This window comes from Carica papaya, chromosome 4 (assembly GCF_054855325.1).
Source record: "Carica papaya isolate Zhongbai chromosome 4, ASM5485532v1, whole genome shotgun sequence".
NCBI lineage: Eukaryota > Viridiplantae > Streptophyta > Magnoliopsida > Brassicales > Caricaceae > Carica > Carica papaya.
The window spans coordinates 15043537-15071113 of record NC_142312.1 but is presented as its reverse complement, the minus strand read 5'-3'; the positions used below and the strand labels follow the sequence as shown (position 1 = coordinate 15071113).

Sequence of the window (27577 nt, the reverse complement as noted above, 5' to 3'; positions counted from 1 at the left end):
CTCTGTCTTAGATCTAACCGAGGAATAGAAAGTCTTCCTAGTAGCCTTTATGCTGATCAGTGAAGCAGAACACTGGTGGCGACTTAAGAAGGACGTCTTGTTTACCCCTACCACATGGGAAGTTTTCATGAACACGTTCTTTAATAACTTTTTCTCAGCCTATGTTCGAGAGAAAAAGAAAGAGGAATTTCAGGATCTCTGGCAATAAAATTTGACAGTTGCCCAATATGCAGCTCCATTTTTCCAATTATCTAGATTTGCCCCTCTAATGGTAACTCCCAAAAGTTGTAAAGGTAGGAAGTTTCTGAAATATTTTCGTGCCGATATCTACAACCGGGTTGCGATGTTGAGAACCAGTTCGTATGTTGAGGTGCTAGAACATCCCCAGTTGACCGAAGACCTCATCTCAGTCAGACACCAATGCATTACTCGAGTCTGTACCCAACAATAACAACCCCAATAATTTAGAAAAAGATTGTTCGACTCAGTAAGTAGTCACCCCGATAAATGAACCCGAGTTGCCCTCCCACCTACTTTATCTCCGCCTACTGGATAGCCTGCTCGACCTTCCCAACCATGTCAGCATTGTGGTCGTTCGCATGATGAATTACCTTGTCGGTGTATCAATCACGCCTGCTATCGGTGCGGAAGCAACCAACACCTTATAAAGGACTGCCCTTAGCATCCGAAGGACGTGGCTAGACCTGTAGTCCAGGGTTGCGTATACCACCTAGATGAATCCGATGCCCTCCCTACTTCTGTTATTCTCTAGGGTATGTTTTTTATTCATGATATTTTTGCTAGAGCTTTGATCGATACAGGTACTACTCACTTTTTTTATCTCTTGTGCATATGCTTGTAAATTAGATATTAAGCCTGAATTTTTTTAAAAAGTATTTACTGTAGAGACTCCCTTTAGGGGATTATTAGAAGTTCACTGCGTGTATAAAAATTGTAAATTAAAATCTTCAGAAACAGAAGTATTTATAGACTTAGCGCTCTTAAATTTATCAGAATTTGACGTTATTTTAAGAATGAATTAGTTAGAAAAATATAAGGTAATTATCAATTGTGAAAGTAAAATTGTAACCTTGCAAATTCTGAAAAAGAAATAAAATCTATTTTTACAATCTAACAATTGAATAATAGGAATATGGATGCTGATCTTGCTGTGTATTCCATTCTCGTTATTTGTAACTTTTCAGGAGTTTTTCCAGTTGAATTATCTAGTCTACCTGCCCTGCGGGAGGTAGAGTTTTCTATCGACCTGCTTCCTGGAACACAACCGATTTTGAAATCTGCTTATTGTATGAGTCATGCTGAGCTCATAGAATTGAAGAATCAGCTTTCTGAGCTTCTTAGCTAGAAGTTTATTCGTCCTAGTCACTCCCCTTGGGGTGCTCTGGTGTTATTTATGAAAAAGAAAGACGACTCCCTCATATTATGCATAGACTACCGAGAATTCAATCAAGTAACAATAGAGAGCAAGTACCCTCTATCTCATATCGATGATATCTTCAATCAGTTGCAGGGAGCCATGGTTTTTCTCCAAAATCGACCTCAGATTAAGATATTACCAATTAAGAGTCAAGGAACAAGATATTTTGAAGACTGCTTTTCGGTATAGATACGACTTGTACAAGTTCAAGGTGGTGCCGTTAGGGTTAACTAATGCCCCTGCTGCTTTCATGGATATCATGAACAGGATTTTCCAGCATACATTTGATCAGTACGACATCGTATTCATAGACGACATCCTCGTGTACTCCAAGAGCCCAGAGGAACATGCAGTCCACCTATCTGAAGTGTTGGGGACACCCCGCTGGAATTAGTTGTTTACTAAACTTAGCAAATGCTCCTTCTAGTTGGACCGAGCCTCATTTCTTGGTCATGTGATTTCAAGTGAATGAGTTTTTATAGATTTGGCCAAGGTTGGAATGGTGATCAACTAGAACCCGCCCACCAATGTAGCTGAAGAATGTAGTTTCCTTAGCTTAGTAAATTACTACCGACGATTCATCGATAGATTTTCTAAGATTGCTGCCCCATTAACTCAACTCACTTGGAATGGCATACCTTTTATATAGGATTACGAATGTGGTGAAAGGTTTATGGAATTGAAGCATCATCTCACCTTTATTCTAGTGTTGATCCTCCCTAACAACGCTGGAAGATTTTAGGTTTACTGTGATGCATCTCATATTGGTTTGGGATACGTTTTAATGTAACATTGTAGAGTGATTACTAATGGATCCAGACCATTAAAACCCTACGAGCGAAACTATCTGACTCACGACCTGAAGTTGACGGCCATTATCCTTACCTTGAAGATATGGTGTCATTATCTATTTGGTCAGACCTTTGAAATTTACTCTAACCATAAAAGTTTAAAGTACATCTTCTCGCAGAGGAAGTTGAACATAAGATAGAGACGTCAAATGGACCTCCTGAAGGACTATGACTGCAAGATTATCTAGTATCCCGGTAGAGGGAATGTAGTCACTGATGCACTCCGAAAGGAGTACATTGTGTTAGCCTAAACCGTGGCCTCTAGTTGGAAGTTAATAGATGTTATGTAGGCACTCCGCCTCAACCACTATGACAATGGTGCTTATCTCACTTAGATTCGAGTTTTGCCTGATCTTTTCATGAGGATTTGGAAAGCTCAGTCCACATACCAAGAAATCACCAAAAATATGAGTAAGTTCTCCTCTAACGAGTTTTTTAATTTCAAACTCTCAGATGATGGGCTGTGTAGATTTCGAGACCGAATTTGGGTCCCTGTCACTATCAGGACGGATGTTCTAAAAGTTGCCCATGCCTCCAAACTATCTATCCACTCCGGGAGTACTGAGATGTACTGGGACTTGAAGCGCTAATACTGGTGGCAGGGAATGAAGAAGGACATGTTGACTACGTCTCCCAATGCCTTACTTGCCAGTGAGTTAAGGCAGAACACCAAAGACCCGATGGTTTGTTACAGGACCTCTCGATTTTAGAATGGAAGTGAAAGCCTATAACTATAGATTTTATCACCGATCTAACCAGGACTTGTCCTGGTCGTAATCTATTTGGGTTATCGTTGACAGACTAACCAAAACCGCCCATTTTTTGCCCATCAGGACCACTGACTCCACCATTAGATTAACTGGCCTTCATGTCGGTGAAATTGTTCGACTTTATGGCATTTCCTCATCCATTATATTTGACTAAGATCCTCGATTCACCTCCCACTTTTGGGACAACTTCTAAGAAGCGCTTGGGTCTGGATTGTACTTCAACACTGCTTATCATCCCCAAACTGATTGTCAATCTGAACGCACTATTCAAGTATTGGAAGACATGTTGTGTGCTTGCGTTCTCAACTTTGGCGATAACTGGTATGAGTATCTTTTCCTGTGTGAATTTGCTTATAATAACAGTTATCATTCTAGTATCGACATGGCTCCATATGAAGTCCTGTACGGTAGGTCCTGCCGTTCTTCCACTTGCTGAAGTAAAGTCAGAAACTAGCGTCATTCAGAACCAAACTTCATCTAAGAGACTATTGAGAAGGTTGCGATCATCCGTAGGAATTTGGCTACCGCCCAAAGTTACCAGAAGAGTTACGCTGATAATCGTAGAAGACTTCTAGAATTTGTCGTTAGAGACCAAGTATTCTTCAAAATTTTCTCCTATAAGGGAAAAATGTGGTTAGGAAAAAGAGGGAAGTTGAGCCCCCATTATGTAGGACCCTTTCGGATCGTGGAACATATTGGACTAATAGTGTACTGCCTTACTCTGCCTCGAGAGTTTGCAGGTCTACATGATGTTTTTCACGTCTTTATTCTCAAAAGATACAATTTCGTTATAACTCACGATAAGACGCAGGTATAACATAATATTACTTACGAGTAACTCCCCATAGAAATTCTTGATTGGACCGAAAAGGTTTTATGCAATAAGTGAATCCCCATGGTGAAGGTGCAGTGGCAGCAACACACTTCGGAAGAGGCGACGTGGGAGTTGGAGAGCGAGATGAGAGAGAAGTTCCTAAACCTATTCGAAAAAAAATTAGGGGACCAAATTTTTTAAGGTGGGGAGGATGTAACACCCTGCTCACCATTGCGCTAAATTTGTATCTAGAAACCCATATTTATTTGAGTCTTAAGGCCGCTTGAACTCAATTAAATTTACTTCATTGTTTTAAAATCATGTTTCGTGATTTAAATTTGTAATTTTAATTTATTCTGATTTCGTTATTTTATTTTATTTTTATTTATTATTATTATTATTTTATTTTTATTTATTATTATTATTATTTTATTTTTATTTATTATTATTATTATTTTATTTTATTTTTATTAAAAAATAATTTTCATGAGAAAAATGGGAAAAAAGGGCGAAATCCCATAGGAAAACACCCACGGGAAAGGCCCGCCCATTGGCAAAGGCTAGCCCTGCACGCGGTAGGATAGGCCGGCGTCTGTTGGCTAGGCCTGCAATGTGCGGTTGGCTTGTGGAAGCGCACTACTCTCTCGGGTAGTGTGTCGCTGCCCCTTGGGCACAGTGCGCCGCCTTGGGCGGTGTGCCGCCACTACCTTGGGTTGAAAGCCATTGCTACTTAGAGGATTCTTCCTCTATTTTTTACGCTGCTATCGCATCGTGTTAAATCACTCATCTTTCACTCAACTTTTTCTCTCTTCGTCAGATTTTACCACTTGACGCAAATCTAACAGTCCCCATTTTCTATAAATAGGGACCCTTTTTTTCCATTTTCCTCATCACTTCCATTTCATTCTCCCATCCTCCAAGAGCTTAGAGAGAGAGAGGGAGTGACCTAGAGAGAGAAGGAGAAGAGAAGAAGAAGAAAAGTGTAGGAAAATTTCAAGGTTTCGGTAAAGAACTTAGTATTTTCTTGGATATCTTAAGGAGCATTTCTAGAAATTAAAACTAGGAAGCTTGAATTTTATGATTTGGATGTTTTATGTTTAATTGTTTAAATAAAGTGAATTTTTCTTGATAAAACATGTTATAAGATCATATAGGCACTTGGTGATTTGCATGTGATTTAAATGACATGAGTTTGGTAATAATTTTCTAAAATACGGAAAGAAGATTGAACATGAAATGGTATAAAAAACATGTATCTATATTGACATGCATAATGTATCAAGTGTCTCGTTAGATATTTTATCTATGAGGGATTTCTATTTCCCCCTCCTCCATCTGGTCTGGAAAGGCGTAAGAGAACGACTCTCTGTGGATGACGGTGTGCTCTCTAACGAGAGCGGTGACGCGAATATCTATTAGGGGTCACCATTGGTTAAGTACTGCCGTAACTATAAAATATTCGATATGACCACTGTGGTTGGTACGGCTTTGGTCATAAATTGCACCATAGTTTGGCAAGCCAAAAATGCGTCGTAGGCAAATTGCTGTTGTATATCTGATCTGGTCATTCCATATGCATAGTTAAAAATTCGTATATACCCTCAGTAGATGGAAGTCATAACAATTTCGTAAAGCATGACACAAAAATCTGAACATTTCATTATTTATTTGATTTTCTTTATTATTAAACATGATTTGATTTGATTGTTGTGACTATGACATGATGGATTTGATGTCTTTTTTCATAAATAATTTTTTTTTCATAAAATAAGAAAGGACCTTGACGTGACCCGATAGTAAATATTGATGACATAATTATTTACTTTAAAAATTTTACGATATTATTTAAATACTGTTTTTCTTATTGAGTATATAAAATTTACCATTTCCATGCCCTCCCATATGAGGAAGATAGTGAGGAACTAATCGCTGACCTATACCTTGAAATCTATGAGGATCCTGTGTATCCACAAACCTTGAATGCATGACTTATCTCGCACTCTGATGAGTTCATTCGCATAGTAAAAGAAATGATTTTTTTTTGTATCTTGATATTTTGCATTTTGCTGTCATTTCTGGCATCAGTTATATATGTGTGTAATTGGAACTTATATAGTTTGATAAGAGATTTGTAATAATTTGCTCCACTACATACAAATTTTATCATACACTCGTAATCTGTTTCTGTATCTTGCACCCTTATGTCTTAAATAGCATTGGGGATGTCATAGGTAGGCATGTGTCGCAATGGACGTATGGGATAATTGACCCCCATGTCTGCTGATATTCTGAGGATCCATGATGAACAAATCGATGTGACCATATACCCCGAAAGAAAACAAGAGGCATGCAAATTCCTCGACACATGGACACAGATCCCCATATGTGAACGATGTTGCCGACATGTGTGTCGAGCATGCGACCCAACCCACACACCCCACGTGTGCACAAACACACATGTACCCGCACAGGCTGTGTGCCCAAGCGCGCAACAGCGCCCACGCATGAGGCCCATTGGCTCCGCTCATGAAACCAGCCTCGCACGCGTAGGCATATTTAGCCAGACGCGCGTCTAGCGACAGCTAGGCCAAGTGCACGCCCCATGGGCAAGCCGAACCCGCAAGCCCATTTTTGTGCAGCCCGCATGACCCACTGTGCCGACTCGCATGGTCCACCGACACGTGACACAGTCGGTTTTCCATCCACCACTTATTATTATTATTATTTTTTTCTTGGACCCTACCTTTAAATTCTATGTTTTTAATTAATTCCCGCGTGTTTTAGATGGAAATCACATGAAATAAAGTGTAACCTATTTTAATTATTATTTTAATGTAAAGTCTATTTTTAAAATTATTTTAATTATTTATCTTGTAACTAGATTATGATAGACTATTATTTTATTAATTTTTTAAGTGGTTGTGATCATTTAAAACTATTTCGAAAAAGCTTATAAATAAGTGTTTACTCATAGATTGTAAACACAATCAATTTGAGAGAAATAATATTGAAAGTTTTAGTTTTTTTTCAAGAATTAGCATTTTACTAATTTTATTTTAGTTTCTTCAAGTTTTTCAAGAAATAGAAGTTTTCAGAAGTTTTATTGAGTTAAGAGCGGGGATTAATTTGTCGGTGGCGTTTTTCCTTTCCTTATTTTTATTTCCTAGTTTTTGTTTTTACTTTTCGTTTAGAATTGTAGATTAAATTAGAAGGAGCAGTTTCATAAGTGATTAACTTTTGGTATTACATACACTAAGTAGGTTGTAGGAGTTAATTCGATTCTCTTTTACCCTCCCACGTCACTGAGTCTATTCCAACAGGTGATATGTTCTTCTCTCATGACCACACTTCCTTGGCAATGCAAAAAAGTTCTGTGCTGAACAAAACTGGTTTTGACAACCATTTTCTCCCCAAGCCTCCAGCATTTTCCCAGGTTAATTTTGTCACTCATCCGCAAGCTGGTAAAGTAAACGGTAGTCTTAATCAGAAAACAAAAGGTTACATTCAACGAATTCTGGCTTCTACAAACTATTGTGACCTCTAGCTCCGGTATCATCAGGCAGAGTAGTAAGCTTAGCAGCAGAATTAGTAAAGCTAGTGAAGTTACTGGGAGAACATGCAAAAGCCTTGCAAAGTTCACAGAAAGTAGGCGCAAAAGCCAGACAGATACATGGTTTGCTTGTATGAGTTTAGGGGCCTGAAGGAACCCAAAATCTCCTGATAGGACAGTGATTGATGAGGCTAATTTTATTGAGAAGGCATTTGTGGTTGAAGAATTGAGGCCATTTTGGCTGATAAGCATCAACCTGGTTCTTTAAATAGATTCATTTGCCACAAACAGGAAGCTCTGCTCCTCAAGGAACTTATGAGCAAATCCAAGATCCCAAACTCTTTTGTCTCTTTTATCTGAATATCTCATAATGTTCATGAATCTCCCCATAATGCTAATAAGCTTTTGTTCTATCATAATTAACCACAAGAGATTTGTATTTCAGTCAAAATCACCATTCTTCTGGATGGATGGATCTGAATTCATTTTGGAAGAAATCTAGATTTACTTTTTTCTACTCGCATTTAAACCTTAGCCTCCTTACATGTGGATTTGACAGTGTAGCAACAATAATGTTTCAGAGAATAAAGATGCATCCATGCAATGAAGCTGCATGGAGAAAAAAATAAAAAGAAAACTAAAATAGAGTTTGGTGATATCAAGACACATTTCTTGGCTACTAACTTGGTCCTTTTTGCTATTCTAGGTATCCCGAGAAAGTTGTCCTCATATCCTGTTCAAAGGACCATCAAGATCTGGAAAAAGATCCCTAGCAATGGCTCTGCTAGTGAAATATATGGCGACCGGTGTTGGAATATATGTTTTTAGTTTAATTTACAGTAAGTTTGCTAATTTTCATTCCCCCTAACAGCCTAAGATAACAATGGAATTTTGTTTTTTCTTTCTGGGTGCAGATATCTCATGAACTAAGATTTTTCCCAGTTCAGGTATATCGTTCTCTAACAATTTACTTGTAATTTCTGCAATGTGAAGTTTATCGATGTGCATGATTCTGAAAACCAATTATGACCCAGCTATTGCTGTTGTTTTATTTACCTAGTACATATTACTAGAGTTTAACCTAAGCTTTAACCAAACCTAACTAATTTGACAAAGTAAACTGGAGATTATAGACAAATTTCCAGTGTAATGTATCCTGTTAGCTACATAGAAAGAAGTATTTTACTGATCTTCTCTTTTTACCAGGAACGGCCAGTGCAAGTACCTATACCATTAACATCTAGTACTCACCATATGGAGCTTAATGTGAAGCTGGAACCAAATGCTAAATATGCATTAATGGGTTTAGTCAAGGAAATAAACAACAGCTATGCCATCCCACCTGAAGTGAGCAATGCTAATCTCAAGGCAGATTATAAAAGGTCCAGTTTCTTGGATGCATGCATAATTGAAAATAAAATGATTAAGCTGCCCACTTTATGGTTGATAAGAGTTTTGTGCCTTTAAAATTGTTCAGTTATAGTTCTTTATGAAGTTGACAAATCAGATGAGAGGATCCAACATTTAATAAAATTGATTATGGACTTATACACAGACATCTCTAAGCTCATCCTCTGCTATGAAGATGATTCTAATATCCTAGAACCAGTGACAAGCGTCTGCAAAATTATCAAGGTTGATGCTCCTGTAACTCATGAAATAAGTATCATCTTATTTCCAGAGTCAGGACTCATTTTGGTCGATCACCTTGAGATCTCCTAGGTTGATCTTGTAAATATATGAATAAAAGATTAGGTCCTTTCTTATCAACTTAAGTTTTTCGAAGAAGTGATTCTAACATATTCTTTAATATTATATTGTTACAGGCTTAGAGTTCAATTTGAGAAGACTACCCAATTTGTTAGTTATCAATACAAGATACGGAGAGCCTGTGGTTGATTCGTGATGTTAGCTTGAAGGAGATTGTATGTGAGTGAGCGTATCATACGTATAAATAACATATTGATTATTTTATGATTTTAATTTTTTTAGAAAAATTGATTCATCTCAATTTAAAGTACTTGGTAAAGTATAAGGGCTTCAAATATTTGAAAATGTCAAAGTTAGTCACTTTCTAACTGTAAAGATGACTGCCAATCTTGCAGATCATGGAGGTACCAATTCAGATAGCAACAGAGGACATTGATCTGACTATGAGCTTTGTAACAAAAATAGCTACAAAATCGGAGCAGAATCTGTAATATCCGCTTGTACCTTGTTAAAAAAAAAATACTTTTGTAATGAAATGATTTTTTTCGTATATTGTGCTTTTAATAATTATAATGTTGAATACTTATTTTTCTTCTTTCAATCTCTTTTAACATTTTGGCCGCGGGATTCCTTGGAGAACTCATCAACCCGCGGGCATCCTTCAAGGAAATGAAGATCAACGCTTGCGAGGGAATTCTTTTTCTCCCAAACTGTCAGCTCATCTTACCCGCGAGTCACACACACACCACCCATGAAGACAAATTCCACCCGCAGCACACACAGCCACGGGCGAACACCAGCGTGTGCGCCCAGCTTGCTGTTTTCTCCTTCACGCGGACATGCACTCACCTCACCTATTTGAGGTGTCCAGCCGGTCAGCAGGTCTGTCCTCTACTGCACCAGCTATCTCCGCTCAAGCAAGCTTGCTCATTTTCTGTCGGCCACTATTGGGATCACACGATTGCGATTCATTGCATGAAATCTGACGGTGATGATTAATGCAGAACCCATCATTTAGGGGGTTCTGTCTTCGTCTTTTCCCTTCATTCGCAAGGAAACAGGAAGAAAGCCCCCAAAACCAGAGAGAATTGAGAGAAACTGAAGCAATTAGAGAGAGAGAGAGAGAGAGAGAGAGAGAGAGAGAGAGAGAGAGAGAGAGAGAGAGAGAGAGAGAGAGAGAGAGAGAGAGAAAACAAAGAGTGAAACGTGAGGAAGAAGAAGAAGAGTGTGAGGAGCTGTGAGTATGCAGAAGTGTGCGAGCTTTTCCCTCCGAGAGGTAAGCTAATTCTGGGTTTCTTTTACATTGTTTTCCCCCTATTTGACAGCTTACTTGGGCTCAATTCCTTTTCCAAAATTGAAACGTATTGAGCTACAAATAGGCTTTGTTTTGCTGAATGTTCGGGCTGTGCAGGTATATCGACTTCCCTTTTGTGACAAATTTCTTTTCATCTTAGCACATTTATGGCTTGCTAAGCCATAACATATTTATAGTTTGCCAAACCACAGCACATTTACATTTGTCAAACCACAACATATTTACGACTTGATAAACCATAGCACGCTTTATTACCACGATCGTGCCAACCACAGTGATTCTACATGTAAACTATAACCACAGTCGTACGTTGCTACAATGATCCTACAAATCATATCACATAGTCACTCTCGTCAGATGGTATACCGTCATCTATAGGGAGTGGTCCCTCACATATCTTTTCAGACCAGATGGGAGAGAAACAGAACTCCTCAAAGATAATAGCCTAACGGATTATATCATTGTAAATGCCACGCATAAATATTACGGTGTTAGGTCTACATACCCATTTTTATAAAATATTTATGCATCTTAATGCAAAAATCATGATATCTCATGCTTCACTAATATTCCATCATAGCCATGTCATTTAACAATCACATTTCAAAATTTACTAAAACATACAATTACTATTTCACATCAATCATGCAATATTTCAAATTAATTACTAAATTAATTTCCCTTACCGAAAGTTGAAGAGTTCCCATATTCTTCTTTTTTCCATTCCTTCTTTATCTACTTCTTTCTCCCACTCTCTCTCTAAAAAACTCTTAAGGAAGTAAAATGAAGAGGAAGTGTGAAAAAATGGCGGTTAGAGGGCCCTTATTATAGAGAAAATAGGTCGTCTGATTTTTGCCAAATTGACTTATGCAACGCGACGACTGATGGATCTGATTGACGGACGACTGATTAGATGACAGCGATGCGACGACTCAACACAAAGACCAAGGGCGCACCAACTAAGGGACAACGTGCACCTCCCAAGGGGTGGTGCTCAGGGCCCGAGGGTGGCACACTCTGCCCAATGCTAGCCATGCACGTCGACCTGCTACGCGCAGACAGCACCTACAGCGCATTTGCACCCATAGGCTTACGCACATGCGCGCATGGAACTGCATGTAGACTGCATGCCTCACGTGTTATGTGGATAGGACATGCACGCAGGCACATATCCAGCTGGCCGTGTGTGCGAACATGTGCGCAGCACACAGGGCCCGCACGGGTGGGGATTTTTCCCGTAGTTCCTGCAGGATTTTCTCTGCCTTTTTTTTTCTCTATTTTTCCTGAAAATCAAAATTTAGTTATAAAATTACATTAATAAAATAATTTTAAGTAAACCCTAAAAATACGCGGAATTAAAACATCAAATTAAATACTTAATGGCCTTAGGGCCCGAATAAATATGAGTTTTATACAACCACATATAAGTACGAAGGTGCCGAGGTTTTAGAGAACGACTCTTAGCTCTTCTTCCGATCTAAATTGTAAACCATTTATAACTTTTTCTTAACTCAACATGTGGGTAATAGGAGTGCACTATTATTAATGCAAAAAGTCGAATACATTAACTCTCAATTAATTGGTTATTATGATATTTATATATGGTGGAAACCCTTTCTTGCTGTAGTTACAGTCCAAATAATGCAATTATCACTACTACCTTAATTATTTTTAAAATAATTCAACTGTGATGTTTCAAGAATTAAATTATATTTTTAGTAACTCTCTAGGATTTCTACCTTGTTTTTTATCTTTCCACACCGTAAGGGACTATCTTTGACAAATTACCTTAACATGACTTATTTAGGGATTACCCTTAACTGATTTTCTGTATCTTGAAGTGAATGCCAATACCTTGGGGAACTACACAACTACCTGTCTAGATTTGTATGTTTAATAATCGTAAGGTGAAACAAGAAAGAACACTACTAATAATCTAGTCCTCTAGTCAATTGACTTGAGTAGTGCTAGTAGCCATGTGAAACTATGACCAGTAGAGTAACTGTGTACATTCATCACAAATGTTTGTTCTCGTGTCAAAAGGTTGGCGACATTTTAAGTAAGCAAAAGAGTTCTCAAGAATTAATCCCAAATAAATTTATGTTCCAACAGGAACCCATTTACATGAAATTTTTATATCTAGGCATGCTTAGTATGGGTGTTGAACTAGTGGTTGGATGATAATGCCTAAAAATGACATCATTATCACCAACTTTAGAGTTGTTAAACTTGATGGAATACTATTTAATCCGAGGTATTTTCTATATTTTGCTGCAGGACATGATACAAAGACGAAACAAGAAAAAACAACATGAAAATAAGAGAGTTTGTGAAAAGAATCATCACCCTAGAAACAAACCTTAGGCAAGGCTTGGGTTCAGTAGTCAGCAACAGGTTCTACCCCAGTTAACTTTACCTTGGGTAAGGCTAAGGGTCACGCACAGTAGTTGGTTTAAATGAAAACGCACATTTTTTAAATTCGAAAAGATTAGGTGTCAGTCGATATTTAAGGACAGAAAATCAAGGGAGATTATTTTAAAAAGCTAGGGATATGCCAAAAATTGAGGAAAGGTCCTAATCAAGAAAAATGAAAAAACACTAGCCCTTTTGGTTATAAAAGGCGGGCTGCGCAACAGAATCGACATCTATCTTCTTTTCGACATCGTTCATAGCAGTGGCTGAAGATTCCACACCCTCTTTCATCTCCTTTTATCTATTTTATTCTCTTTAATCTTCAAGAACTTGTTTTGTATTAAAGACCATCATGAGTAGGTAATTTGTTTCTTTTTCCTAGTTGATAGATTTAGGAAACTCCAGCAACGTATTTGTGAGATATAATCGAATCAATTTGAGTTTTATTTTAAATTTGGTATTTATTTACATCTTGCACCTATATATATATTTATTATTTTGAATACGTTTAAACATGACCCGTCATATGAGAAGAGAAATCGCAAACAGTTGGTCGAACCACTCAAATTCATAATTATTTGAGCGATTCTCGCACCAAGCAGTGATCAGTGCCACATTGAGGAGGTAAGCAATCTATTTGACAAGTTCATGCGAATGAATCCGACAACTTGAATCAAGTTCTTCTAGCTCTCAAGGTTATTGACAAGTTAAATCTTGTGGATGTTTCTAGGACTCCTTGGCAGTAAAAAAACTAACTAATGAACGTTTCTTAGTTAGTTTAAGAATAAGAAAGAATTGGTTGTCGAAACATTTCTGAAAACTATAACTGATTTACCATATTTTGAGTAAAACAAATTCTTGCATCTATGATCAACTACATTACTAGAGCTAGCTATTTCGTCCACTAAGAATTCTTCTTATAATTATTTTAGTTTTAACTTAAAGCCAAGAGTTTGGTTTCTATTAATTTACTTATATCCTATTTCATATTTTGCATTGATATTTGATTCTATAAAACCCCTCCTTAGTTACTTTTTATTCGTTGGTCAAGGAAAAAAATTGTTTTCTAATTCCTTGTGGATTCGACCGTTCTTATCACTACTACAATATTATTTTATTAGTTAATTAGAAATTTATTTTTGGTAGATTTGACACCCATAAAATTTTGGTGATGTTGCTGAGGAGTTGAGATTAACTAATTGTTTTTTTTTTTTATGACCAGGACTGATTGTAGAGAACCTCTTCTTTACGATCCGAAAATAAAAAAAACCATAAAAAGGTTAAGGAAACTATAACACCTTGCTCACCACCACACTAAATTGTATTTGGAGAACTCCTATTTATTCGGGCCTTAAGGCCACCTAAACTCATTTAAATTTATTTCGCAACCTTCTATCGTAATTTGTAATTTCAATTACATGCTGATTTTGTTATTTTATTTTGATTTTATTTAATTTTATCTATTATTATTTTTATTTTGATTTATTATTATTTTAAAATAATTACTTTTGAGGAGCAAATGGAAAAAGGGAAAAAAATCTCACGGGAGAAAGTTGCCCACGTGGGCACCACGCATTGTGTACGTGCGCGCGCGCGCGCGACCAGGTGTAGGACATGCACACAGTGCACACTCCCATCTGTAGAAGGTGTGAGGCAAGTCTTGCGTGTGCGTCACATCATGTGCAGACAGGGCCAAGCGTCGCACACTGTGCCTGTAGCATGCGCCGGCTGGGTGGGGCACGCTGTCGCCTCGGACATTATGTCCTCGCCCTCCTTGGACGATGTGCCACCATATTGGGGTGTGTCGCCACCGGTGGAGGAATTTTTCTTCATTTTTTGCGTCATATCAAATCGATCATCTTTCATTCAACTCTCTCTCTTCACCGAATTTTGCCACTTGACGTAAATCCGATGATCCCTATTTTCTATAAATAGGGACCCTTCCTCCCATTTTCTCATCACTTCGATTTCATTCTTCCACCTTCCAAGAGTTTAGAGAGAGATGGAGTGATCTAAAGAGAGGAGGAGAAGAAGAACGGTATAAGGAATTTAATATTTCTTTAAATATTTTAAGGAGTATTTCTAGAAATATTAAAATTATGAATATGTGATTTCTGTGGTTTATATATTTTATGTTTAGTAGTTCTAAATAAATGAATTGTTCTTGATTTCAAGCATGCTATATGATTTATAGGCACTTGATGATTTACATGTAAATAAAATAATATGAATCTGATGATATTATCTGGAAAAAAAAAGGAGAACAAAGAAGTAGAATAAAGCCTAAATGGTTTGAAATATGTATGTATCTGTATTGACATGCATAATACATCAAGTGTCTTGTTATATTTTTTTTATCTCTGAGGGGTATCTGTTTCTCCCTCCTCCATTTAGTCTGAAAAGATGTGAGAGGACCGCTCCCTGTGGGTGACGGTGTACCCTCTAACGAGAGTGGTGATACAAATATCTATTAGGGATCACCTTTAACTAAGTACTGTTATGCCTATAGAATATTGGATAGGACCACTATGGTCGGTACGACCGTAGTCATAGTTGTACCATGGCTTAGCAAGCTAGAAATTGCCTGAGCAAATTACCGTCATCTGTATTTGATTTGGTCATTCCACATAAATAGTCAGATATTTATATCTGCCCTCAAAAATGAAAGTCGAAACAATTTCGCGAAGTATGACATGAAAATCTGAGCATTTAATGATTTATTTGATTTTCTCTATTATTAAGTATGATTTTGATTTGATTGTTGAGACTATGATACGATATTTTCTCTAATAAATAAAATTATTTTCATAAAGTAAGATAGTACCCCGACGTGACTTGATGGTAAGTAGTAATGATATTATTATTCACCTTTTAATTCTTACGGTATTATTTAAATACTATTTTTCTTACTGAACATATAGAATCTACTCTTTCTATTGCACCCCAGATAAGGAAAATAGTGAGGAACCATCTGTTGACCTAATCCTTGAAATCCATGAGGATCCCGTAGATCTGCAAAACTTGAGTACATGATTCTTTCCGCAATCTAATGAGTCCAATAGCATAATGATATAAGTGTTTTGTATTTTAATATTTTATATTTTGATGCTACTTCTGGCCTCAGTTATATATATGTATAATTGAAACTCATATAATTTGTAAGGGATTTGTAATAATTTACTCCGCTACATACAATTTTTGTCATGGACTCATAATCTATTTTTGTATCTGACACCTTTATACCTTAATTCGCATTAGAGATGACACAGATGGTATCAAAGCAGTTATGCAGGCCAAATCCCTTACAACTGAGGCTATAGGTAGAAAGACCCTTAAGATATCTAGGAAAATAAGTCATTTTTTTCAAATTAGACTACCAACTCATGTCTTCCTTTCTTTTATAGGAATGATGCAAAGGAGACCTTCCGTAGAACGTACTGAAAGACCCGAGGCCTAAGACCATCAACCAGGGTCAAGTTTACCGAACACTTCTGAGTTATTCAAGGATTAACCGCAGTTGTAGGATAGAGCCAAGCCAAGCCTTGTCAACACCCAATTTCGGAATACAAAACAGCCGAGAGGTCTATCTCTCACAATATAGTAGAGTATATGAAACTTAAACCACCACATTTTGAAGGTGGCCCTGACCCCTTAGGAGCCGAAGTCTGGATCCTACAGATAGAGAAGTTTTTCTCTATCTTAGACTTAACTGAGGAGCAGAAGGTTCCTCTAGCAACCTTTATACTGATCAATGAAGTAGAACACTAGTGGTGACTTAAGAAGGAAGTCATGCCTACCCCTACTACTTTAGAAGTTTTCATAGATGCATTCTTTGATAACTTTTTTTCAGCTTATGTCCGAGAGAAGAAAGAGGAGGAATTTCAGGACTCCACTAAAGAAATATGATGGTTGCCCAATATGCAACCCAATTTGTCCAACTATTTAGGTTTACCCCTCTAATGGTCACCCTCGAAAGTCATAAAGATAGGAAGTTTCTGAAAGGCCTTCATGTCGATATCTATGATCGAGTTACAATGCTGAGACCCAGCTCGTATGCAGAGGTGCTAGGACATGCCTAGTTGGCTGAAAACCTCATCTCTGCCAGGCACCAACGCATTGCCCAACTCAGTCCCTAACAACAACAACCCTAATAACCCAAAAAAAAAATTACTCGAACCAGTAAGCAGCCACCCTGATAAACGAACCCAAGTTGCCCTTTCTCCTGCTCTACCTCCACCTACTAGACAGCCTGGCTGACCTTTTTAACCATGTTAGCATTGTGGTCGCTCGCATGGTGAATTACCCTATCATCATATCAATCACGCCTATTATCGATGCAGAATCACATAATATTTTATAAAAGATTGCCCTCAATAGCCGAAGGACGTGGCCAGACCTATAGCATAGGGTCGTGTGTACAACCTAGATAAACCCGGTGCCCTTTCCACTTCTGTCCTTATTTAGGGTATGCTTTCTATTCATGATACTTCTATTAAAGCCTTGATCGATATAGGTGCTACTCACTCTTTTATCTCCTATGCATTTGCTTGTAAATTTGATATTAGAGTTGAACATTTAAAAAAATATTAACTGTAGAGACTCCCTCTAAGGGATTACTAGAAGCTCACTATGTATATAAAAATTGTAAGATAAAAGCTTTGGAAATAGAAGTATTTGTACACCTGATACTCTTAGATTTTTCAGGGTTTGACATTATTCTAAGAATGGATTGGTTAAAAAAATATAGAGCAATTATTTATTATGAAAATAAAGTTGTAATCTTACGATCCCTGAAAAAGAAATAAAATCTATTTTTCTCCATAATAATTAAATAAACAGGAATATGGATATTGATCTTGCTGTGTATTCCATTCTCATTGTTTGTAACTTTTTAGAAGTCTTTTAGTCAAATTACCTAGTCTGTCTCCCCCGCAAAAGGTAGAATTTTCTATCAAACTACTACCTAGAACCCAACCAATGTTGAAATCTGCCTATAACATGAGTTGTACTGAGATCGTATACTTGGAGAACCAGCTTTCTGAGCTTATTGGCCAGAAGTTTATTCACTTTAATAACTCCCCTTGTAGTGCTCCAGTATTATTTGTGAAAAAGAAGGATGGTCCCCTCAGACTATGCGTGGACTACTGAGAACTCAACCGAGTAACAATAAAGAGCAAGTATCCCCTATCTCGAATCGACGATCTTTTCGACCAATTACAAAGAGCCACGATCTTCTCTAAGATTGACTACAGATCGAGATACTACCAGCTAGGAGCTAAAGAAGAAGATATTTCAAAGACCGCTTTTTAGTGTAGATATAGCCTGTACGAGTTTAAGGTGATGCCGTTTAGGTTAACTAATACCCCTGCTTCCTTCATGGATCTCATGAATAGGGTTTTCCGGCATGCACTGGATCAATACGTCATCGTATTCATTGATGAGATCCTAGTGTGCTCCAAAAGCCCGGAAGAATAACAATCCACCTGTCTGAAGTGTTGGGAACACTTCATTAGAACCAGCTATTTGCTAAACTTAGCAAATCCTCTTTATGGTTGTATCGAGTTTCATTTCTTGATCATGTGATTTCAAGGGAAGGAGTTTCTGCGGATCTGGCCAAGGTTGAAACGGTGATCAACTGGAATCCGCCCATTAATGTGGCTGAGGTACGCAGTTTCTTGGCTTGGCAGGGTATTATCAACGATTCATCGATGGATTTTCTAAAATTGCTGCTTCGTTGACTCGACTCACTCGAAAGGGCATACCATTTATCTGGAATTATGAATATGGTGAAAGCTTTATGGAATTAAAATATCGTCTTACCTCTGCTCCGGTGTTGATCCTCCCTTACAACACTAGAAGATTTTAGGTCTACTGTGATGTATCTCATATTGGCTTGGGATGCATTTTGATGAAGGATGGTAGAGTGGTTGCTTATGGATCCAACAGTTGAAACTCCATAAGCTGAACTACCCTACTTATGATCTGGAGTTAGCTGTCATTATCTTTGCCCTAAAGATATTATGTCATTACTTGTTTGGTCAAACCTTTGAGATTTACACTAATAATAAAAACTTAAAGTACATCTGCTCGCAGAGGGAGTTGAACATGAGATAGAGACATTGGATGGACCTCCTGAAGGACTACAACAACAAGATCATCTACCATTCTAGTAGAAGAAATATAGTTACTGATGCACTGAGTCAAAAGGAGTCCGCAGTGGTGGCCCAAACCATGGCCTCTAGTTAGAAGTTAATAGATGTTATATAGTCACTCCGCCTCAGCTACTATGACAACGGTACCTATCTTGCTCAGATCCAAGTCTTGCCTGGCTTTTTCATGAAGATTTGGGAAGCTCAGTCCACATACTAAGAAATCACCAAGAATTTGAGTAAGTTCACTTCTGATGAATTTTTTTATTTCAGACTCTCAGACAATGGGTTATTTAGATTTTAGGACCAAATTTGGGTCCCCGTCGCTATCAGAACAGATGTTCTCAAAGCTGTCCATACCTCCAAACTATTAATCCACCCTAAGAGTACCAAGATGTATCAGGACCTAAAGCACCAATACTAGTGACCAAGAATGAAGAAGGACATTGTCGACTACATCTTCTGATGCCTTATTTGTCAAAGGATTAAGGCAGAATATTAGAGACCCAGTGGTTTGTTACAGGGCCTCCCGATTTCGAAATAAAAATGGGAGCATATAACCATAGATTTTGTCACTGGACTACCCAGGATCTGTTATGGTCGTAATGCTATTTAGGTCATCCTTGACAGACTAACCAAGATCGCCCATTTTTTATCCATCAAAATCACTTACTCCACCAACAAATTAGTCCGCCTTTATGTCGATGAAATTGCTTGACTCAATGGTGTCCCCTCATCTATTGTGTTCGATCGAGATCCTCGATCCACCTCCCACTTTAAGGACATCTTTCAAGAAGCTTTTGGGTCTTGATTGAACTTCTGCACCATTTATCATTCCCAAACTAATGGTAAGTTGGAACGTACTATTCAGACATTGGAAGACATGTTGTGTGCTTGCATCCTTGACTTTGGCGATAACTGGTATGAGTATCTTTTCCTGTGTAAATTTTCTTATCATAACAGTTATCATTCAAGCATCATCATAGCTCTGTATAGAGCCCTATACAGTAGGCCTTGCTATTCTCCCACTTGTTAAAGTAAAGTTGAAAACCAGTGTCATTTGGGACCAAACTTCATCCAAAAGACTATTGAGAAGGTCGCAATCATCCGTAGGAACTTGGCTACCACCTAAAGTCGCCAGAAGAGTTACACTGATAATTGTAGGAGACCCCTGGAATTCGCCATTTGAGACTAAGTCTTCCTTAAGGTTTTTCCCTTTAAGGAAAAAATGTGATTCGTGAAAAGAGGAAAGTTGAGCCCCCGTTATGTGAGACCTTTCCGAATCGTGGAGCATATTGGACTCGTGGCGTACTGCCTTACTCTACCTCGAGAGTTTACAAGTCTCATTCCTCACGATGAGATGCAAGTACAAGCTGATATGACCTACAAAGAACTCTCCATAGAGATTTTTGATTAGAACGATAAAGTTTTATGCAACAAGACGATCCCCATGGTGAAGGTGCAATGGTAGCACCATACTCCGAAAGTGGCAATGTGAGAGTTGGAAAACGAGATGAGAGAAAAGTTTTTAGACCTATTCAAGACAAATTTGGTCCCCCAAATTTTTTCAGGTGGGAGGGATGTAACACCCTGCTCACCAGTGCGCTAAATTATATTCAGAAAATTCCTCTTTATTCGAGCCTTAAGGCCACCTGAACTTATTTAAATTTATTTTACAGCCTTATATCATAATTCGTAATTTTAATTTTATGCTGATTTTTATAGTTTATTTAATTTTATCTGTTATTATTTTTATTTTGATTTATTATTATTTTAAAATAATGAAGTTTCAGGATAAAACGAAAAAAAAGGAAAAATATTACACAGGATAACACCCGCGGGAACTACGCATTGTACGCGTGCGTGCGCATGCAACCAGGTGGAGGATGTACACAGTGCGCACATCCCATCGGTGTGAGGCGCGAGGTTAGTCCTGCACTAACATCTTGTCACGTGCAGGCAGGCTCGTCTGCGTGCGTCACATGGCGCGCGGACTGGGCCAGGTGCTGCAATCTAGTCACATGTCGTCTGTGTAGTGGCCCTGCACCGATAGGCCTGTGAGCAGTAGACCTATGCGCACAGTGACCTAGCGCACTATAGGCCTTTCACGCGCACAGGTTAACTCTTGTGTGCAGCTAAGTAGGCCAGCGCTTGCAGGCTAGGTCTGCAGCGCGCGCTAGCTAGGTGAGGTGCACTACCGCCTTGGGCAGTGCGCTGCTACCCTCCTTGGGCTATGTGCCACCACTTTGGGAAGTCGCGCCGCTAGTGGAAGAATTTTTCCTCTGTTTTTTACGTCGCGTCAAGTTGATCATCTTCCATTCAACTCTCTCTCTTCACTGGATTTTGCCACTTGAAACAAATCTGACGGTCCCCATTTTCTATAAATAAGGACCATTCCTCCCATTTTCTCATCACTTTCATTTCTTTCTTCCACCTTCCAAGAGTTTAGAGAGAGAAGGATGAGAAGAAGAATGGTGTAGAAAAAACTTAGATGTTCTGGGAAGGAATTTAGTATTTCTTTAAATATCTTAAGAAGTATTTTTCGAAAAATTAATATTATGAAATTGTGATTTGTGTGATTTGTATGTTTTATGTTTCTAAATAAGTGAATTGTTCTTGATTTCAAGCATGTTATGTGATTTATAGGCACTTGATGATTTGCATGTAAATAAAATAATATGAATCCGGTGATATTATCTAAAAAAAAGTAAAAAAAAAAAGAGAAAAGAGAAGTGGAATGAAGCCTGAATGGTTCGAAATATGTATATACCTGTATTGACATGCATAATGCATCAAGTGTCTTTTTAGACTTTTTATCTCTAAAGGGTATTTATTTTTCCCTTCCTCATCTGGTTTGGAAAGATGTGAGATGACCGCTCCTTGTGGATGACGGTGTACCCCTGACAAGAGCGGTGATGCGAATATCTTTTAGGGATCACCTTTGGCTAAGTACTCTCGTAACTATAGAATATTTGATAAAATCACTATGGTCGTTACGACCATGGTTTGGCAAGCCGAAAATGTGCTTGAGCAAATTGTCGTTATTTGTATCTGATCTGACCATTCCACATGGACAGTCAAAAATCTGTATCTGCCCTCAGAGATGAAAGTTAGAACAACTTCACGAAGCATGACACGAAAATCTGAGCATTTCATGATTATTTGATTTTCCTTATTATTGAGTATGATTTGATTTAATATTTATGACTATGACATGATGTTTTTTCTAATAAATAAAATTATTTTCATAAAGTGAGATAGGACCCCGATGTTACTTGATGGTAAGTAGTAATGATATTATTATTCACCTTTTAAATCTTACGATGGTATTTAAATACTGATTTTCTTACTGAGCATATGGAAGTCACTCTTTCCATGCCCTCTAGATAAGGAAGATAGTGAGGAACCATCCACTGATCATCCCTTGAAGTCTATGAGGATCTCGTAGATCCGCAAACCTTGAGTGCATGATTGTTCCCGCACTCTGATGAGTCTAATGACATAATGATAGAAGTAACCCTTTTTGTATTTCTATATTTTGTATTTTGATGCCACTTCTGACCTTAGTTATATATATATATGTGTGTAATTGGAACTCATATATTTGTAATAATTAGCTCCGTTGTATATAATGTTTATCATGCATTCATAATCTGTTTTTGTATCTGACACCCTTTTGTCTTAATTTACATTAAAGATGTCACAGAAACAGACCAAGCTAAAGAGAAAAAAGTCTTAGTAGGATACGATTTTTGCAGACAATAGTACAACCATTGAAACTGAAGCAGAAACTGAGTAGATAGCCGAGGAACACACCTTATGGGAGCTGGCAGCCTCATTTACTGCTAAAGTTTCAAGGATTGGAGAATGAAGACCCGCACAAGCATCTTAAGGAATTATATATTGTGTGCTCAAGTATGAAGCTGTAAGGAGTCTCTGAAGAACAAATAAAATTGAGAGTGTTCCCCTTTTCTTTGGATGGTGTAGTTAAATATTGATTATTTTTTTTAACTCCTGGTTCAATTACTACTTGGACTGATATGATAAAAAAATTTTCTAAACATAATTTTTTCTGCCTCTAAAGCTGTTGGAATAAGGACAGAAATATATGGAATCAATCAAAGAGAGTCAAAGAGCCTCCGTGATTATTGAAAAAGATTCAACCAGTTGTGTGCGAGTTACCCACAATACGATATCTCCGAATAATCTCTCATCGACTACTTTTATGAAGGGTTGCTACCTACGGAAAGAAGAATGTTGGATGTAGTTAATGGCAGTTCCATAGTGAACAAAACACCTCGAGAAGTTAGAGATTTGATAGCAAACATGGCTGCCACCTCACAACAATTCGGAGCAATACAAGACACCTCGTGAAGGGTGAATGAGGTAAATATTTCTTCTCTTAAATCCCAAATTTCTGAACTAACTCATTTGGTAAAAAATATGGCTGCAGGAAATAACTCTCAAACAAGGGTTTGTGGAATTTGTTTGCATCCTAGACATCCTACAGACATATACCCTAGACTTTAAGATGATGACCAATAGCAAGTTAATATGATTGGAGGATTCTCCTATCAACCGTAAAGGAGATATGACCCCTATTCTAACACTTATAACCCAGGATAGAGGTATCATCCTAGCTTTAGCTATGGAGTAAGACAACAAAATTTCCAATAATATCAGCCAAGATCGCCTCCACAACAACAACCAGTACCTCTAAAACAAGGTAGGTCTTTTAAAGAAAGTATTAAATCACTTGCTACTAACACCTAACAATTTCAGCAGGAAACAAGAGCATTTAAAATTTGGAGACCCAAGTGAGCGAATTAGCAGCATCTATGAGTAGGCTAGAATCCCAAGACAAATTACCATCACAAACCGAAGTTAATTCAAGGCAAAATGTGAGTGCTATCATATTGAGAAGTGGTAAGACACTGATAGAAATTCCAGCCTTGGCACAAAATCAGAAGCTGTAGTTGATGGTTAGACAGATGGAACAAAGTCAAACTCTGACTAGCTAGCACCATTTAAAATCCCTCCACTATTTCTACAAAGATTTGCACAATTAATGAAGGAAAAAGAAGAGAAAGAGATTCTAGAAACTTTTCGCAAGGTTGAGGTAAATAGTCCTTTACTCAATGTAATTAAACAGGTACCTCGATATGTCAAGTTTCTAAAGGAGCTGTGTACCAACAATAAAAAGCGGAACTACAATCAAAGCGTAAGTGTGAGGAAAAATGTTTAAGTTATAATTAAGATGAAACTACCCCCCTCCCCCCCAATACAAGGACCAAGGAAGACCTTTCCTTCGTATGGCCAAGATAAAGATAGATGTGTATAATAGTACACTCGCTATGGAATTTAATGGAGAATGGCAAAATTTAATGTTTATGATGATATGAAGTATCTTAGTGATGTGTCTTGTGTGTATCGAGTTGATACTGTAAGTCCTCTAAATAAAAAATATTTTGATTCAAGCCATGATGATAACCTAAACATTGTGCTCCCTAATAATTTTAATGTGAACAACTTAAAAATTTTAGAAGAGGATCTTGTTGCTGAAAAGAATCTACAAGATATGTTGTTCGAATTTGAGGCACGTAAACCTCAAAGAAGCAGTGCATCATGTGTTGACCTTCCTATTTCTGACCCAAAATGTCTACCATCTTTTTTGTAAGCATCAAAATTGGAGCTCAAACCGCTACCTGAACATTTGAAATATGTGTTCTTATGAGGATAGGAGACCCTTCCGGTGATAAGTTCTAATGAGCTAAATAGGCTATAAGAAGATAAATTGATTTGAGTGCTAAAAAATTGACAATGTCAAGCCTAAAACGTTAAACAAATGCACTAAATGGAGACAAACCATTCGGTTTTTTTCCCCTTTATTTTAAAGATTTTTTAATTTTCATTTCATTTTTTTTCTATTGTCTTCTTCCTTATTTTTCTTAACTAGAAGCTTTTTTTTTTATCACTTGCAGCTTTTTAATGGAGGAGGTACGCACAGAAGTTTTGGGTTATAATATAGGATGTTTGCATAAGCCTTGCCCAAGGCTTATACCGCAACCACTAACACCTATTATATTTATTTTGCCCTAACACCTCAAATGAGCAAGTTGCTCACATTACCTTATTTGCTTAACGCAAACACCCCCTTCCCTCTCTTACCAAATTGACTTTGCAATTTCCTCTCCCTGCTTATAACCTCAACCAAACTAAATCTCCTTCACTCCAAACATGGTTAATCTAAAAACAAATGGTCGTGACTTATTGATGAGGTAAAAGAACAAACACAATCGCCTCTAGCAGAAACCGAACCACATATCAAACAAGAGGAATTAACCCAAGTTAGTAGCTCAAGCTGTGAAGGTCGCCTCTCACCCCAAGACTAGATGATGCTTCCCAGCGCGTTCCACCTCCAAGTCAATTAACAGGGGATTTAATATATCCCTTCATTATATATTTTATTTCATTACTCATTATTTGCATCACATTGGGGACAATGTGTAGTTTAAGTGTGAGGGAGAGGCATTTTGTATTCTGTATCTTAGGCAGCTAGTTTTTCTTTTTTACCATATCATTCTAGGAATTTAGACCTTACCTAATTTTTATCACACCAAACATACACCTCTAATAATTTTTTTGCTCCAATATTCACAACTATCTTTATTATTTTTAAACAACTCAAATAGGATATTTCAAAAATTGAATTGCACTTATAATCATCTTCTAAGAATTGTAGCTTGTTTTTCATCTTTTCACACCTTGAATAAGTATATTTGATCATATATTTTTAAGCATGACTTGTTTGGGGATTGCCTATTCAAAAAAAAAATTCTCTTATTTTTGAGTGAATGTCAATACTTAGAAAGAACCCTACTACAACTTGTCCATATTTGTATGCCTAGAATTCAATTGTTCATGTCTAAGACCATAAAAAAAAGTTTGGATGAATAGAACAAATTGGCTAACATGTGATGGGTGAGATAAAGTGTAAAACGTACTCACTTCTAAAAATACATTTAGGATAAAAGTGTGAGATGGAGCGTAAAATGCACTCATAATACTTGAAATCAATACTAACTGAGTATCGGGTGCATTCATCACAAATGTTTGTCCTCGCGTCAAAAAGGTTAGTGACATTTCAAGCAAAAAAGATTGGTTACTAATAGATTTTCTATTTTTAGCATGAACCAATTGGATGAAATCCTTATTTCTGGATAAGTTTGGTGGATGTTCTATTGGGTATTGGTTGTTCCTCTAAATGAAACTTTTTGTGTGATAAAATTTACAATTTTCCCTCATGTCATGTTTGGATATTAGTCAAAGTGGTTATTCATTAGTGTGGTTCCCTGAAACTCATCCTACAGACTACTAGTATTGGTTATTTTTGCAATTCGAAGGTTGAGATATAACATGTGAGTTTTGATAAAATGATTGGGATTGATTAGAAGTGAGGAGATGAAAATAGTAGTGTGTGTTATGTGGTGCTTGAGAACAAGCACAAGATAAGTGTGGTGGAGTTTGACAGTGTTTAAAAACATCATTATCACCCACTTTTGAGTTGTTAAACTTGGTGGTATACTATCTAATCCGAGGTATTTTCTATATTTTATTGCAGGACATGAGATAAGGATGAAATAAGGAAAAATAACATGAAAACAGAAAGATTTTTTCAAAAGAATCATCAGCCCAGAAACAGGTCTTAGGCAAGGCTTGGGTTCAGTAGTCAGTAGCAGGTCCTGCCCTAGACAACTTAGCCTTGGGCAAGGCTAAGGGTCACGCATAATAGCTAGTTTAAATGAAGACACAGGTTTTTTAAATCTGAAAAGATTTTGTGTCGATCGAGATTTAAGGACATAAAATCAAAGAGAATCATTTTGAAAAGTTAGGGATATGCCAAAAATTGAGGAAAGATTCCAATCAAGAAAAAAGAGGAAACCCAAGCCCTTTTGGTTATAAAAGACAGGCCGCACAGCAGAATCGGCATTCATCTTTTTCCCATCGCTGCTCACAGCAGTGGCTGAAGATTCTGCACCCTTATTTCATCTCCTTTCATCTATTTTCTTCTCTATAATATTTAAGAACTTGTTTTGTATTAAAGATCACCATGAGTGGCTAACTTATTTCTTTTTTCTAATTGATAGATCTAGCAAACTCCAACAATGTATTTGTGAGATCTAATCGAATTAATTTGATTTTTATTTTAGAGCTGGTATTTATTTACATCTTGCACCTATATATATATGTTTTTTTGAATCCATTTGAACATGGCCCATCATATGAGAGAAGAAATCGCAAGCAACTAGTCGAATCCCTTAAATCCATAATTGTTTGAGTGGTTCCAACACCAAATAGCGATAAGTGTCGTACTGAGAAGGTAAGTAATCTAGTTGACCAATTTACGCAGATGAATCTGGCAATTTGAATCAAGTCCTAGTCCTCAAGGTCATTGACAAGTTAAATCTTGTGGAAGTTCTTAGGACTGCTTAGCAATGAAGAACCAACTAACAAACGTTTCTTAGGTAGTTTAGGAATATAGAAGGATTGGTTATCGGAACATTTCCG

General features: G+C 37.4%; 1 long non-coding RNA gene across 1 annotated transcript; it reads left to right on the top strand.

The window, feature by feature from the left end:
• The first annotated feature begins 6999 nt into the window (after positions 1 to 6999).
• On the top strand, positions 7000 to 10323 carry LOC148266308 (uncharacterized). Its single transcript, XR_015818442.1, has 4 exons — positions 7000 to 8370; positions 8630 to 8805; positions 9250 to 9352; positions 9529 to 10323. It is a non-coding gene; the product is annotated as an uncharacterized LOC148266308 (long non-coding RNA).
• Positions 10324 to 27577: the final 17254 nt, after the last annotated feature.